Consider the following 15,208-nt stretch of genomic DNA (forward strand, 5'->3'; position numbering starts at 1 on the left):
GGCTGCTAACGTGGTTCTTGCTTGCTTCCTTTGTCCTGAAATCAAGCAATAAAGTACATCAAAGTTCTAGTCCAAGTTATGAGACATGCATCATCCAATTTGTCATTCAATCCATGCATAATTCTCATAAATTCATATAAAAATCACAATGTTAGCTTGAATCAAGATGTAAGTGAAATTCTACCCAAAACTTGCTTATTTCCTAAGAAAGTGCATGAAACTACCCTAAAACCATAAAGAAAAGGTCAGTGAAACTGGCCAAAATGCCCTGGCATCACAACACCAAACTTAAAGCTTGCTTGTCCCTAAGCAAGTACTGGAATAAGAGAATGATGAATGAAATGACAAGAGGAATGAATCTTTATTGTGGAAGTCATGTTCTTGGTTTTATGGGTTTCATGCATAGCAACTTAGGTTCATTCCTTTACTGGCTTTCAGACCTTTATCATGCCTTGGAATACTCACTTGATTGCACCCTTTGAGACTTTTATTTATTGATCCCTTTGTCTTTCCAAGATTTATTTCTTCCTTAGGCTAAGTGTTCTGTGAGGGGGTGACTCTTTAAGATAAGCTTTCAGCCAACACTCCCAAACCAGTTGGTTCAAGGTGCTAGGTGTTGAAGCACCCTGATGAGCGGATAATTTATACGCTTTTTGACATTGTTTTTAGTATGTTTTTAGTAGGATCTAGTTACTTTTAGGGATGTTTTCATTAGTTTTTATGTTAAACTCACATTTCTAGACTTTACTATGAGTTTGTGTGATTTTCTATGATTTCAGGTATTTTCTGACTGAAATTGAGGGACTTGAGCAAAAATCAGATTCAGAGGTTGAAGAAGGACTGCTGATGCTGTTGGATTCTGACCTCTCTGCACTCAAAGCGGATTTTCTGGAGCTACAGAAATTGAAATGGCACGCTTCCAATTGCGTTGGAAATTAGACATCCAGGGCTTTCCAGCAATATATAATAGTCCATACTTTGGCCAAGTTTAGACGATGCAAACTGGCGTTCAACGCCAGCTCTCTGCCCAAATCTGGCGTCCAGCGCTAGAAAAGCATCCAAAACCAGAGTTGAACGCCCAAACTGGCACAAAAACTGGCGTTCAACTCCAAGAAGGACCTCTACACGTGCAACACTCAAGCTCAGCCCAAGCACACACCAAGTGGGCCCCGGAAGTGGATTTATGCATCAATTACTTACTTCTGTAAACCCTAGTAGCTAGTTTATTATAAATAGGACATTTCACTATTGTATTTGATATCCTGGATTGTATTTTGATCCTGTGATCTCGTTTTGGGGGCTGGCCATCTCGGCCATGCCTGGACCTTTCACTTATGTATTTTTAACGGTAGAGTTTCTACACTCCATAGATTAAGGTGTGGAGCTCTGCTGTTCCTCAAAGATTAATGCAAAGTACTACTGTTTTCTATTCAATTCATCTTATTTCGCTTCTAAGATATTCATTTGCACTTCAACCTGAATGTGATGAACGTGACAATCATCATCATTCCCTATGAACGCGTGCCTGACAACCACTTCCGTTCTACATTAGATTGAATGAGTATCTCTTAGATCTCTTAATCGGAATCTTCATGGTGTAAGCTAGAATGATGGCGGCATTCAAGAGAATCCGGAAAGTCTAAACCTTGTCTGTGGTATTCCGAGTAGGATTCAATGATTGAATGATTGTGACGAGCTCCAAACTCGCGATTGCTGGGCGTAGTGACAGACGCAAAAGGATAGTAAATCCTATTCCAGCATGATCGAGAACCGACAGATGAATAGCCGTGCCGTGACAGGGTGCGTTGACCATTTTCACTGAGAGGATAAGATGAAACCATTGACAAGGGTGATGCCTCCAGACGATTAGCCGTGCCGTGACAGGGCATTTGGATCATTTTTCCGAGAGAAGACCGAAAGTAGCCATTGATAATGGTGATGTATCACATAAAGCCAGCCATGGAAAGGAGTAAGACTGATTGGATGAAGATAGCAGGAAAGCAGAGGTTCAGAGGAACGAAAGCATCTCTATTCGCTTATCTGAAATTCTCACCAATGATTTACATAAGTATTTTTATCCTTTATTCTATGTTTATTTTATTATTATTCGAAAACACCATTATCAATTTATATCTGCCTGACTGAGATTTACAAGGTGACCATAGCTTGCTTCATACCAACAATCTCCGTGGGATTCGACCCTTACTCACGTAAGGTATTACTTGGACGACCCAGTGCACTTGCTGGTTAGTTGTGCGAAGTTGTGAACCATGGTATTGGCATCATGTTTTTGGCGCCATTACCAGGGAAAGAAAGAGCGATGAATTTTACATAATCAAAGTGTAATCACAATTTCTGCAGAAATATAAAAATTTTTAATAAAAAATGTTTTCAAAAATATAATTTTTCTTCAGAATTTTTAAGAATGAATTCTAGTGTTTCATGAAGCATGGCTGGCTGTAAAGCCATGTCTAATACGACTGTAGAGCATGTTAGACGTGTCATGTCTGAGTTACATACTAAAGCTTGGCTGGCTATTAAGCCAAGCCTGACCTTTTGATTGGAGCTTTAGAGCATAAGATTCCTGGAATTCATATTAAAAATTTTGGAATCCTTATTTTTCTTTTTTCAAAATGATTTTCGAAAAATTAAAAGAAAAATAGAAAAAAATTAGAAAATCATAAAAATCAAAAATATTTTTGTGTTTCTTGTTTGAGTCATGTGTCATGTTATAAGTTTGGTGTCAATTGCATGTGCATCTTGCATTTTTTGAAAATTCTCATGCATTCATAGTGTTCTTCATGATCTTCAAGTTGTTCTTGGTAAGTCTTCTTGTTTGATCTTTGCATTTGCATGTTTTGTGTCTTTTCTTGTTTTTCATATGCATTCTTGAATTCTTAGTGCCTAAGCATTAAAGAATTCTGAGTTTGGTGTCTTGCATGTTTTCTTTGCATTAAAAATTTTTCAAAAATGTATTCTTGATGTTCATCATGATCTTCATAGTGTTCTTGGTGTTCATCTTGACATTCATAGCATTCTTGCATGCATCACATGTTTTGGTCTAAAATTCTCATGCATTGCATAATTTTCATGTTTTTCTCTCTCATCATTAAAAATTCAAAAAAATCAAAAAAATATCTTTCCCTTGTTCTCTCTTAAAATTTCGAAAATTAGATTTGACTCTTTCAAAATTTTTTAAAATCTAGTTGTTTTCATGAGTCAAATCAAAATTTTCAATTTAAAAATCTCACCTTTTTCAAAATCTTTTTCAAAAATCAAATCTTTTTCAATTTTCTTAGTTATTTTCGAAAATTCCAAAAATATTTTTCAAAAACCTTTTTCTTATTTTTATATCAAATTTTCGAAAATAACATAATCAATTAATGTTTTGATTCAAAAATTTCAAGTTTGTTACTTACTTGTTAAGAAAGATTCAAACTTTAAGTTATAGAATCATACCTTGTGATTTCTTGTGAATCAAGTCATTAATTGTGATTTTAAAAATCAAATCTTTTTAAAAAACTAATTTCAATCATATCTTTTCAAAAATATCTTCTTATCTTATCTTTTTCAAAAATTTGATTTCAAAATATCTTTTCTAACTTCCTATCTTCTTATCTTTTCAAAATTGATTTTCAAAATTTGTTTTAACTAATTAACTAACTTTTTGTTTGTTTCTTATCTTTTTCAAAACTACCTAACTAACTATCTCCTCTAGTTTTCGAAAATATCTTCCCTCTTTTTCAAAAATTCTTTTTAACTAACTAATTATTTTGATTTTAATTTTCGAAAATTACTAACCTTTTTCAAAAACTATTTTTGAAAATCACTAACTCCTTTTTCAAAAATAATTTTCAAAAATTCTCTTCTCTCTCATCTCCTTCTATTTGTTTATTCATCTACTAACATATCTCCCTCACTCAAAAAAAAAAAAGAAAAAAAAAGGATCTCTATTATTATTATTTTTCTGTGCCCTCTTCTTTGTCATATGAGCAGGAGCAAGGACAAGAATATTCTTGTTGAGGCAGATCCAGAACCTGAAAGGACTCTGAAGAGAAAATTAAGAGAAGCTAAATTACAACTATCCAACAAGCACCTGTCAGGAATTTTCGAACAAGAAGAGGAGATGGCAGCCGAAAATAATAATAATGCAAGGAGGATGCTTGGTGACTTTACTGCACCTAATTCCAATTTACATGGAAGAAGCATCTCCATTCCTGCCATTGGAGCAAACAACTTTGAGCTAAAACCTCAATTAGTTTCTCTGATGCAGCAGAACTGCAAGCTTCATGGACTTCCATCTGAAGACCCTTTTCAGTTCTTAACTGAATTCTTGCAGATCTGTGATACTGTAAGACTAATAGAGTAGATCCTGAAGTCTACAGGCTCATGCTTTTCCCTTTTGCTGTAAGAGATAGAGCTAGAGTGTGGTTGGACTCTCAACCCAGAGATAGCCTGAACTCTTGGGATAAGCTGGTCACGGCTTTCTTAGCCAAGTTCTTTCCTCCTCAAAAGCTTAGTAAACTTAGAGTGGACGTTCAGACCTTCAGACAGAAAAAAGGTGAATCCCTCTATGAAGCTTGGGAGAGATACAAAGGACTGACCAAAAAGTGTCCTACTGACATGCTTTCAGAATGGACCATCCTGGATATCTTCTATGATGGTTTGTCTGAATTGGCAAAGATGTCATTGGATACTTCTGCAGGTGGATCCATTCACCTAAAGAAAACACCTGCAGAAGCTCAAGAACTCATTGACATGGTTGCTAATAACCAGTTCATGTACACTTCTGAGAGGAATCCTGTAAGTAATGGGACGCCTATGAAGAAGGGAGTTCTTGAAATTGATACTCTGAATGCCATATTGGCTCAGAACAAAATATTGACTCAGCAAGTCAATATGATTTCTCAGAGTCTGAATGGAATACAAGCTGCATCCAACAGTACTCAAGAGGCTTCTCCTGAAGAAGAAGCTTATGATCCTGAGAACCCTGCAATAGCAGAGGTGAATTACTTAGGTGAACCTTATGGAAACACCTATAATTCATCATGGAGAAATCATCCAAATTTCTCATGGAAGGATCAAAAGCATCAACAAGGCTTTAATAATGGTGGAAGAAACAGGTTTAACAATAATAAACCTTTTCCATCATCCACTCAGCAACAGACAGAGAATTCTGAGCAGAATCCATCTAGCTTAGCAAACTTAGTCTCTGATCTATCTAAGGCCTATGTAAGTGTCATGAATGAAACAAGGTCTTCCATTAGAAATCTGGAAGCACAAGTGGGCCAGCTGAGTAAAAGAATCACTGAAATCCCTCCTAGTACTCTCCCAAGCAATACAGAAGAGAATCCAAAAGGAGAGTGTAAGGCCATTGACATAAGCACCATGGCCGAACCTGTAAGGGAAGGAGAGGACGTGAATCCCAAGGAGGAAGACCTCCTGGGACGTCCAGTGGTCAATAAGGAGCTTCCCTCTGAGGAATCAAAGGACTCTGAGGCTCATCTAGAGACCATAGAGATTCCATTGAACCTCCTTATGCCATTCATGAGCTCTGATGAGTATTCCTCTTCTAAAGAGAATGAGGATGTTACTGAAGAGCAAACTGCCAAGTTTCTTGGTGCAATCATGAAGCTGAATGCCAAATTATTTGGTATTGAAACTTGGGAAGATGAACCTCCCTTGTTCATCAATGAACTAAGTGATCTGGATTAACTGACATTGCCTCAGAAGAGACAGGATCCTGGAAAGTTCATAATACCTTGTACCATAGGCACCATGATCTTTAAGGCTCTGTGTGACCTTGGTTCAGGAATAAACCTCATGCCCCTCTCTGTAATAGAGAAACTGGGAATCTATGGGGTGCAAGCTGCTAAAATCTCATTAGAGATGGCAGACAATTCAAGAAAACAGGCTTATGGACAAGTAGAGGACGTGTTAGTAAAGGTTGAAGGCCTTTACATCCCTGCTGATTTCATAGTCCTGGATACTGGAAAGGAAGAGGATGAATCCATCATCGTAGGAAGACCTTTCTTAGCCACAGCAAGAGTTGTGATTGATGTGGACAGAGGAGAATTAATCCTTCAATTGAATGAGGACAACCTTGTGTTTACAACTCAAGGATCTCTCTCTTCATCCATGGAGAGGAAGCAGAAAAAGCTTCTCTCAAAGCAGAGTCAAATAAAGTCCCCATAGTCAAACTCTAAGTTTGGTGTTGGGAGGCTACAACCAAACTCTAAGTTTGGTGTTGAACTCCCATATCCAAACTCTAAGTTTGGTGTTGGAGAGCCTCAACAATGCTCTGAACATCTGTGAGGCTCCATGTGAGCCCACTGTCAAGCTATTGACATTAAAGAAGCGCTTGTTGGGAGGCAACCCAATGTTTCTTTATCTAACTATATTTTTGTTTTTCATATTTTCTTAGGTTCATGATCATGTGGAGTCACAAAATAAATATAAAAATTGGAAACGGAATCAAAAACAGCAGAAGAAAAATCACACCCTGGAGGAAGCACCTGCCTGGCGTTCAACGCCAGAACAGAGCATGGTTCTGGCGCTGAACGCCCAAAATGGGCAGCATCCTGGCACTGAACGCCCAGAACAAGCATGGTTCTGGCGTTCAACGCCAGAAATGGCAACAAATGGGCGTTGAACGCCCAAAATGGGCACCAACCTGGCGCTGAACGCCCAGAGTTGTGTGCAAGGGCATTTTGCATGCCTAAATTGGTGCAGGGATGTAAATGCCTTGACACCTCAGGATCTGTGGACCCCACAGGATCATCTCAGGATCTGTGGACCCCACAGGATCATCTCAGGATCTGTGGACCCCACAGGATCCCCACCTACCTCCACTCACTTCTTCTCATCCCTCACCACTGTCTTTCACACAATCCCATTAAACCCTTCACCAATCACCTCAATCTCTCATCCCTTCTATTCTCCATTCACCACTCATATCCATATACACACTCTTCCATCTCCTCCATATCTTCTTCTTCTTCTATTCTTTCTTCTTTTGCTCGAGGGCGAGCAACATTCTAAGTTTGGTGTGGTAAAAGCATAAGCTTTTTGTTTTTCCATTACCATTGATGGCACCTAAACCTCTAAAAGAAGGGAAGGGAAGACAAAAGCTTCCATCAAGGGTCTATAGCTCAGTGGTAGAACATTTGACTGCAAATCAAGAGATCCCTGAGATACCTCAGGGGATACATTTTCTTCCACACAATTATTGGAAGCAACTAAGGGTGGAACATCAAGAGCACTCCATCATCCTTCATGAAATAAGAGAAGATCAAAAAGCAATGAGGGAGGAGCAACAAAGACAAGGAAGAGACATAGAAGAGCTCAAGGACGTCATTGGTTCCTCAAGAAAGAAACGCACCCATCACTAAGGTGGATTCATTCCTTGTTCTTATTTCTTCTGTTTTTCGTTTTCTATGTTATGTGCTTATCTATGTTTGTGTCTTCATTACATGATCATTAGTAGTTAGTAACTATGTCTTAAAGTTATGAATGTCCTATGAATCCATCACCTCTCTTAAATAAAAAAATGTTTTAATTCAAAAGAACAAGAAGTACATGAGTTTTAAATTTATCCTTGAACTTAGCTTAATTATATTGATGTGGTGACAATGCTTCTTGTTTTCTGAATGAATGCTTGAACAGTGCATATGTCTTTTGAAGTTGTTGTTTAAGAATGTTAAATATGTTGGCTCTTGAAAGAATGATGACTAGGAGACATGTTATTTGATAATCTGAAAAATCATAAAAATGATTCTTGAAGCAAGAAAAAGCAGCAAAGAACAAAGCTTGCAGAAAAAAAAATAGGCGAAAAAAAATAGAAAGAAAAAGAAAAAGCAAGCAGAAAAAGACAAAGCTCTTAAAACCAAGAGGCAAGAGCAAAAAGACAATAACCCTTAAAATCAAAAGGCAAGGGAAATAAAAAGGATCCCAAGGCTTTGAGCATCAGTGGATAGGAGGGCCTATAGGAATAAAATCCTGGCCTAAGCGGCTAAACCAAGCTGTCCCTAACCATGCGCTTGTGGTGTGTAGATGTCAAGTGAAAACTTGAGACTGAGCGGTTAAAGTCAAGGTCCAAAGCAAAAGAAGAGTGTGCTTAAGAACCCTGGACACCTCTAATTGGGGACTTTAGCAAAGCTGAGTCACAATCTGAAAAGGTTCACCCAATTATGTGTCTGTGGCATTTATGTATCCGGTGGTAATACTGGAAAATAAAGTGCTTAGGGCCACGGCCAAGACTCATAAAATAGCTGTATTCAAGAATCATCATACTGAACTAGGAGAATCAATAACACTATCTGAACTCTGAGTTCCTATAGATGCCAATCATTCTGAACCTCAATGGATAAAGTGAGATGCCAAAACTATTCAAGAGGCAAAAAGCTATAAGTCACGCTCATTTGATTGAAGCTATGTTTCATTGATAGTTTGGAATTTATAGTATATTCTATTCTTTTTATCCTATTTGATTTTCAGTTGCTTGGGGACAAGCAACAATTTAAGTTTGGTGTTGTGATGAACGGATAATTTATACGCTTTTTGACATTGTTTTTAGTATGTTTTTAGTAGGATCTAGTTACTTTTAGGGATGTTTTCATTAGTTTTTATGTTAAACTCACATTTCTGGACTTTACTATGAGTTTGTGTGTTTTTCTGTGATTTCAGGTATTTTCTGACTGAAATTGAGGGACTTGAGCAAAAATCAGATTCAGAGGTTGAAGAAGGACTGCTGATGTTGTTGGATTCTGACCTCCCTACACTCAAAGTGGATTTTCTGGAGCTACATAACTCGAAATGGCGCGCTTCCAATTGCGTTGGAAAGTCGACATCCAGGGCTTTCCAGCAATATATAATAGTCCATACTTTGGGCAAGTTTAGATGACGCAAACTGGCGTTCAACGCCAGCTCTCTGCCCAAATCTGGCGTCCAGCGCCAGAAAAGGATCCAAAACCAGAGTTGAACGCCCAAACTGGCACAAAAACTGGCGTTCAACTCCAAGAAGGACCTCTACATGTGCAACACTCAAGCTCAGCCCAAGCACACACCATGTGGGCCCCGGAAGTGAATTTATGCATCAATTACTTACTTCTGTAAACCCTAGTAGCTAGTTTATTATAAATAGGACATTTCACTATTGTATTTGATATCCTGGATTGTATTTTGATCCTGTGATCTCGTTTTGGGGGCTGGCCATCTCGGCCATGCCTGGACCTTTCACTTATATATTTTTAACGGTAGAGTTTCTACACTCCATAGATTAAGGTGTGGAGCTCTGCTGTTCCTCAAAGATTAATGCAAAGTACTACTGTTTTCTATTCAATTCATCTTATTTCGCTTCTAAGATATTCATTCGCACTTCAACCTGAATGTGATGAACGTGACAATCATCATCATTCCCTATGAACGCGTGCCTGACAACCACTTCCGTTCTACATTAGATTGAATGAGTATCTCTTAGATTTCTTAATCGGAATCTTCGTGGTGTAAGCTAGAATGATGGCGGCATTCAAGAGAATCCGGAAAGTCTAAACCTTGTCTGTGGTATTCCGAGTAGGATTCAATGATTGAATGACTGTGACGAGCTCCAAACTCGCGATTGCTGGGCGTAGTGACAGACGCAAAAGGATAGTAAATCATATTCCAGCATGATCGAGAACCGACAGATGAATATCCATGCCGTGACAGGGTGCGTTGACCATTTTCACTGAGAGGATAAGATGAAACCATTGACAAGGGTGATGCCTCCAGACGATTAGCCGTGCCGTGACAAGGCATTTGGATCATTTTCCCGAGAGAAGACCGAAAGTAGCCATTGATAATGGTGATGTATCACATAAAGCCAGCCATGGAAAGGAGTAAGACTGATTGGATGAAGATAGCAGGAAAGCAGAGGTTCAGAGGAACGAAAGCATCTCTATTCGCTTATCTGAAATTCTCACCAATGATTTACATAAGTATTTCTATCCTTTATTCTATGTTTATTTTATTATTATTCGAAAACACCATTATCAATTTATATCTGCCTGACTGAGATTTACAAGGTGACCATAGCTTGCTTCATACCAACAATCTCCGTGGGATTCGACCCTTACTCACGTAAGGTATTACTTGGACGACCCAGTGCACTTGCTGGTTAGTTGTGCGAAGTTGTGAACCATGGTATTGGCATCATGTTTTTGGCGCCATTACCAGTGAAAGAAAGAGCGATGAATTTTACATAATCAAAGTGTAATCACAATTTCTGCGCACCACACCCCTAAGGACTTACTCCCTCAAGTCTCTCTCCCCATACATGCACACTACAGGCACATGGTTTGTTATTTTCTTCCCTTGAGGTCTTGGTGTCCAGCACCTCTTTGGGTTACTAAATGTTCTGTAGCAAGGTTGCTCTTGATAGTGGATTTTCAGTTGATAATCCCGGGTTAGTTAACCCAAGTTACCAAGTGATGAAGCACTCCTAAGAACTTATTCATCCAAGCAGATCCTTGGTACAAGAGCACCACAGACACATCCCTCAAGATTCAAGCCTTTGGTGCCTAGCCTTATTCTTTATTAACTTTTCTTTCTTTTTCAACTCTTATTGTTCTTTTCCTTTTTCTTATTAGGATCTTATTATTTAGCTAGTCTCATGGGGTATGTTTCAAGCATATGATTTAGGACAGATAGTTGCCTTCTCACCTTGTTGGTGAACCAACTTAGCTAAGTGATTACTACACTACAAATCTAAGAACTTACTCCACAAATTGAACTCCACTCTGGTCTTTCATAACATCTCTTTTTATTTAGCTTAAAAAGGACAAGCATACAATAAGCAAGATGGAATTGAGAACAGGCAATTTGACTAGCAATCATAGACCTAAGCAAGGAGAATACTAAAAACAGAATTGAAAATTCTAAACTACTATGGAAGCATGTTCTATTTCATACATGATTTTCCTTATTTAAAACTTGAAAAAGATGGGACAATGAGGGAACTCCACCACCTTTTACTCTTGGGTGTGCTCATGCTCTCCTTCCTGTTTGTCCTCCTTGTGTTTTTCTTGAGTGCTTGCACTCCCACTTCCCTTGCTTTTTACAATCAACTTCTTCCAGAAGCCAACATCTTCCATCTTCTTTTTCAATGTTTCCTTCTGCTGTTTCACCTTCCTTTCCTCTTGTTCTGTGAGATCTTTTTGGACCTCATCATACCTAGGGATTGCAGAGTGTAGATTATGCATATGACTAGACATATAGTTCAACTTGGCTTGAGTGTTTATGTTGAACTCCTCCCTATGTAGTTGTCGTCCTTCATTCAGTACGCTGAACTCATTGAATGCCTTCGTCTGAGCTAGCTGGCGTTGGTTGAGTTCTTGAAGGTGTTTATCTTGACGCTCTTGCCTTTCAGTCACTTGATTGATGGCTTGAGTAAGCTGGGAATAATGTTCCATTTGCTGTTTCTGCCACTCCCTTTGTTGATTCATCCAATTAGAAAGGAGTTCTTCTTGACGATCCATCCTTTGGGCTTGAACGTGTAGTTGTTGTTCTTGTCCCTCCATATAACTCCTCGCTAGCTCCTCAATGGCTCCGTGAATGTGATTCAGGTTGATGTTGGTTGGATCATAGTACTCTTCTTGCTGATATTCTTCCTGTTGAGGTTCTTCTTGGTGAGGTTCTTCTTGTGGTGTTCTTCTCCCTATTTGAGGCGTTCTTTGTTGTTGGGCGGGTGTCACATACGTTATACGCTGAAGTGTAACCATCCTTCCAGGGTTTACCCAAGTTGGGTTGCTGTCCTTGAAGACTACCTTGGCTTTCGTACACAGCCTAAGGATGGTGCTGGGGAACCAAAGTCTAGCACCTGGATCATTCTTCTCGGCTGATTCTTGAATCCCCTCAGCTATAATTTCGTTCACATTGATGCTTCCGCCCATTACTAAGCAGTGTACCATAGTAGCTCGAGTTACGTTGACCTCAGAATTGTTTGCAGCTGGGAGGATAGATCTCCTCACAAGTTTAAACCATCCCTTGGCTTCCGGGATGAGGTCTCCTCTCCTGATGAACCGAGGTCTTCTATCTGAATACCTTTCCCAGTCAGATCCTATAACACACATATCATTCACAATTTCTTCAAGTTCATCATTGTCGGGGCCATTACTTATTCTCACGTGATAACTGGGCTCATCAAAATGTGGTGATTTCAGCTGAAGAACCCTTGTTATGGCATTGGGGCTGAAGTCCACTTCTGTTCTTCTTATGTAACTCTTGAAGGTGGGGGCCTTGGTTTTGTCTTCTCTGACGACATTTGCATAGAATTCTTTGATGAGGTTTGCATATCTTTGCTTCTGGGTTCGTGAGCCTTTGCCAACCCCTTTGCTCGATCTTCTCTCGAATCTGTGGGCATTCATCTTCGTTGAATTGGAATGTTAACTCAGGCAATATCTTCTTGAGCTTTATCCGTTCAAATTCACGTTCATGGAATGCAGTTTTGAACTTCCCTTCACCGAAAGGAATGCTCTCCACCGGTTCCTTCCTCTTTTGCCTCTTGGAGCTTGATGATGCCATGAGTAGGAGTTGATGTGTGAAGGTGGTGGAAGATATGGATAGATGGGAGAATTCAGTTGGGTTAAGATTGGGTGTAGTGAAGGAATTTGAGTTCCGGAGGTGTGGAGTATAAGGAATGGGAATTGGAATGTGGAAGGGTTATGAACTAAGAACCACTTATATAGAGAAGTGGTGAGTGATTGGTGAGTGAATAGAAGGTGTGGATTGATGGGGTGGTTGTGTGATGGACGGATGGGGTTTAGCATGGGATGAGCACAAGGATCATCAACTTTATGATGGTGTTGGTTCAGTTTCCAAGCTTGTTCTTTTTCCAATGTTCATGGCAACCATTCCCAATGCAATCCCCTTGGAGACACGTGTATAGTCCTCTCCTTTTGTGGTAGCCAAACCCTTCAATTGTTCCACCAATTCTCCTACAAAATAAAAGAAATGTGATTAAAAGAAAACTTGTGGAAAGTGGCGGCAAAATTAAAAGAATAACTACTTTTTAAAATTTTTGTTTCTAACTACTAAGTGCTGTTCATGAGTGCACACCAACTGACTAACTCAACATCCATGTATGCAACATTGGCAACACCAAACTTAGTTTGGTGCCATGTGGTGTAAAATATTTGTTCAAGGCCCCTAAGAGTGACATGATATGGGTTACATTTATGTTCTCTTAGTGTGCCTTGAACACCAAACTTGTTCCTCACTATATGTTGCACAAAAGGATTCATTCAAGTGCATGTCAAGTTGAGTTGAAATCCCTGAACCCTGCTTTATTAACTACTTTTAAAAGCATGTAAAACATGGGTTGCCTCCCATGAAGTGCTTCTTTAGCGTCACTAGCTTGACGTTCTGCCTTTGTCATGCTGGTTGGTAATGCTTTAGATCTTCCCCTCTTGCAGTAAACCTATATCCATTGGCTTCATCAATGATCTCCACATGTTCTAGGGAGAGAACTTTGTTGATGGTGAAAACCTTAGGTAACTGAGATGGGATGGTGGGGAGATGAGGTGGGATATCTAGGAAGTAAGCTGAGATCACTTTATCCCCTGGAGAGAAATCTTCTGTAGGGATCTTTTTATTCCTCCATCTCCTTGGTACTTTCTTCTTTGTTTCTTTTGCTGTTATCCTGCTCTTTGTGGTATCTTTCCCTAGGGAGATTTTGTTGCTGGTCTCATATGATTCTGGTGGTTTTGGCTCCACTTGAGTTTCCTTTAGCTGTGATAGCTGCTGATTCTCTTGTTCATCACCCAAAGGAATTCCAGGGTGTACTGCTTGTGCTTCAATGCTTTTTTTCTCCCACCATTGCTCTGTCATGCTCTGCCCTTAGTTCCTTGCCTTCCTGACTTGCTTCTTGTGAGGTTTTGAAGACGTTGAAGGTGAGTTGTTCGTCATGTATCCTCAGTATTAGCTCTCCTTGCTCCACATCTATGAGCGCTCTGGCTGTAGCTAAGAATGGTCTTCCCAATATGATTGGGTGAAGGTGATGATGCCAGGGCATTTTGGTCAGTTTCACTGACCTTTTCTTTACTGTTTTAGGGTAGTTTCATGCATTTTCTTAGGAAATAAGCAAGTTTTGGGTAGAATTTCACTTACATCTTGATTTAAGCATACATTGAGCACTTTACATGATTTCATGAGAATTTTGCATGAATTAGATGACAAATTGGATGATGCATGTCTCATGATGTGGATTAGAACTTTGATGCACTGTATTGCTTGATTTCAGGACAAAGGAAGCAAGAAAGAGCCATGTTGGCAGCCACGTTAGTCTAACTAACGTGACCACCAACGTGGAATGGGAGCTAGCTTGCAACCTTAATGAGAAAAGTAATCGCCAATAACGTCCTCGAAGCCATCATAGCCCACGTTAAGAGTCACGTTAACTAAGTTAACGTGAACTCTAACGTGGAAGAAAGAAAGTGGAGCCAATGTTAGTGACACTCACCTTTGTCACTAACGTTGGACCAAGCTCATAAGTGGCCACGTTAAGAGCCACGTTAACTCAGTTAACATGGACTCTAACGTTGGAAAGCAAAAGAGAAGCCAACGTTAGTGACACTCACCTTTGTCACTAACGTTGGCCAAGCCACAATGAGCCACGTTAACTCCCACGTTAACTTAGTTAATGTGGAGGCTAACGTGGAGAAAGCATGTGATCGCCGACGTTAGTGACACTTACCTTTGTCACTAATGTTGGGGTGAACCCACACAAGCCACTATGAGCAACGTTAACTCCCACGTTAACTCAGTTAACGTGGAAGCTAACGTAGATAAGAGAGATGATGAGCCAACGTTAGTGACACTTACCTTTGTCACTAACGTTGGAGATGGCTAGCATTACTACGTTAGAAGCCACGTTAACCTAGTTAACGTGGACTCTAACGTGGGAAGTAGGGGCACATTGGAACGTTAGTGACAAAAGTAAGTGTCACTAAAGTTCTCGAAGGATTGGCAAGCTTACGTTAAGAGCCACGTTAACTAAGTTAACGTGGACTCTAACGTAGGGGGAAAGGAAGTCTCTCAACGTTATTGGAAAAGGTGAGTCCTAATAACGTGTGCGAAGGATCAAGAGGCAACGTTAGTGGTCACGTTGGTGCCACTAACGTTGAAGTTAACGTGGATTATCCTTGGGTGAGGAACGTTAGTGAAAAAGGTGATT

At 39.6% G+C, this 15,208-nt stretch overlaps 1 non-coding gene across 1 annotated transcript; it reads right to left on the reverse strand.

Moving 5' to 3' along the window:
- Window positions 1-4,521: 4,521 nt before the first annotated feature.
- LOC148580522 (small nucleolar RNA R71) lies at window positions 4,522-4,629 on the reverse strand. Its single transcript, XR_015895625.1, has one exon. It is a non-coding gene; the product is annotated as a small nucleolar RNA R71 (small nucleolar RNA).
- Window positions 4,630-15,208: the final 10,579 nt, after the last annotated feature.

This window comes from Arachis ipaensis, chromosome B10 (assembly GCF_059453495.1).
Source record: "Arachis ipaensis isolate K30076 ecotype BB chromosome B10, ASM5945349v1, whole genome shotgun sequence".
Classification (NCBI taxonomy): Eukaryota; Viridiplantae; Streptophyta; class Magnoliopsida; order Fabales; family Fabaceae; genus Arachis; species Arachis ipaensis.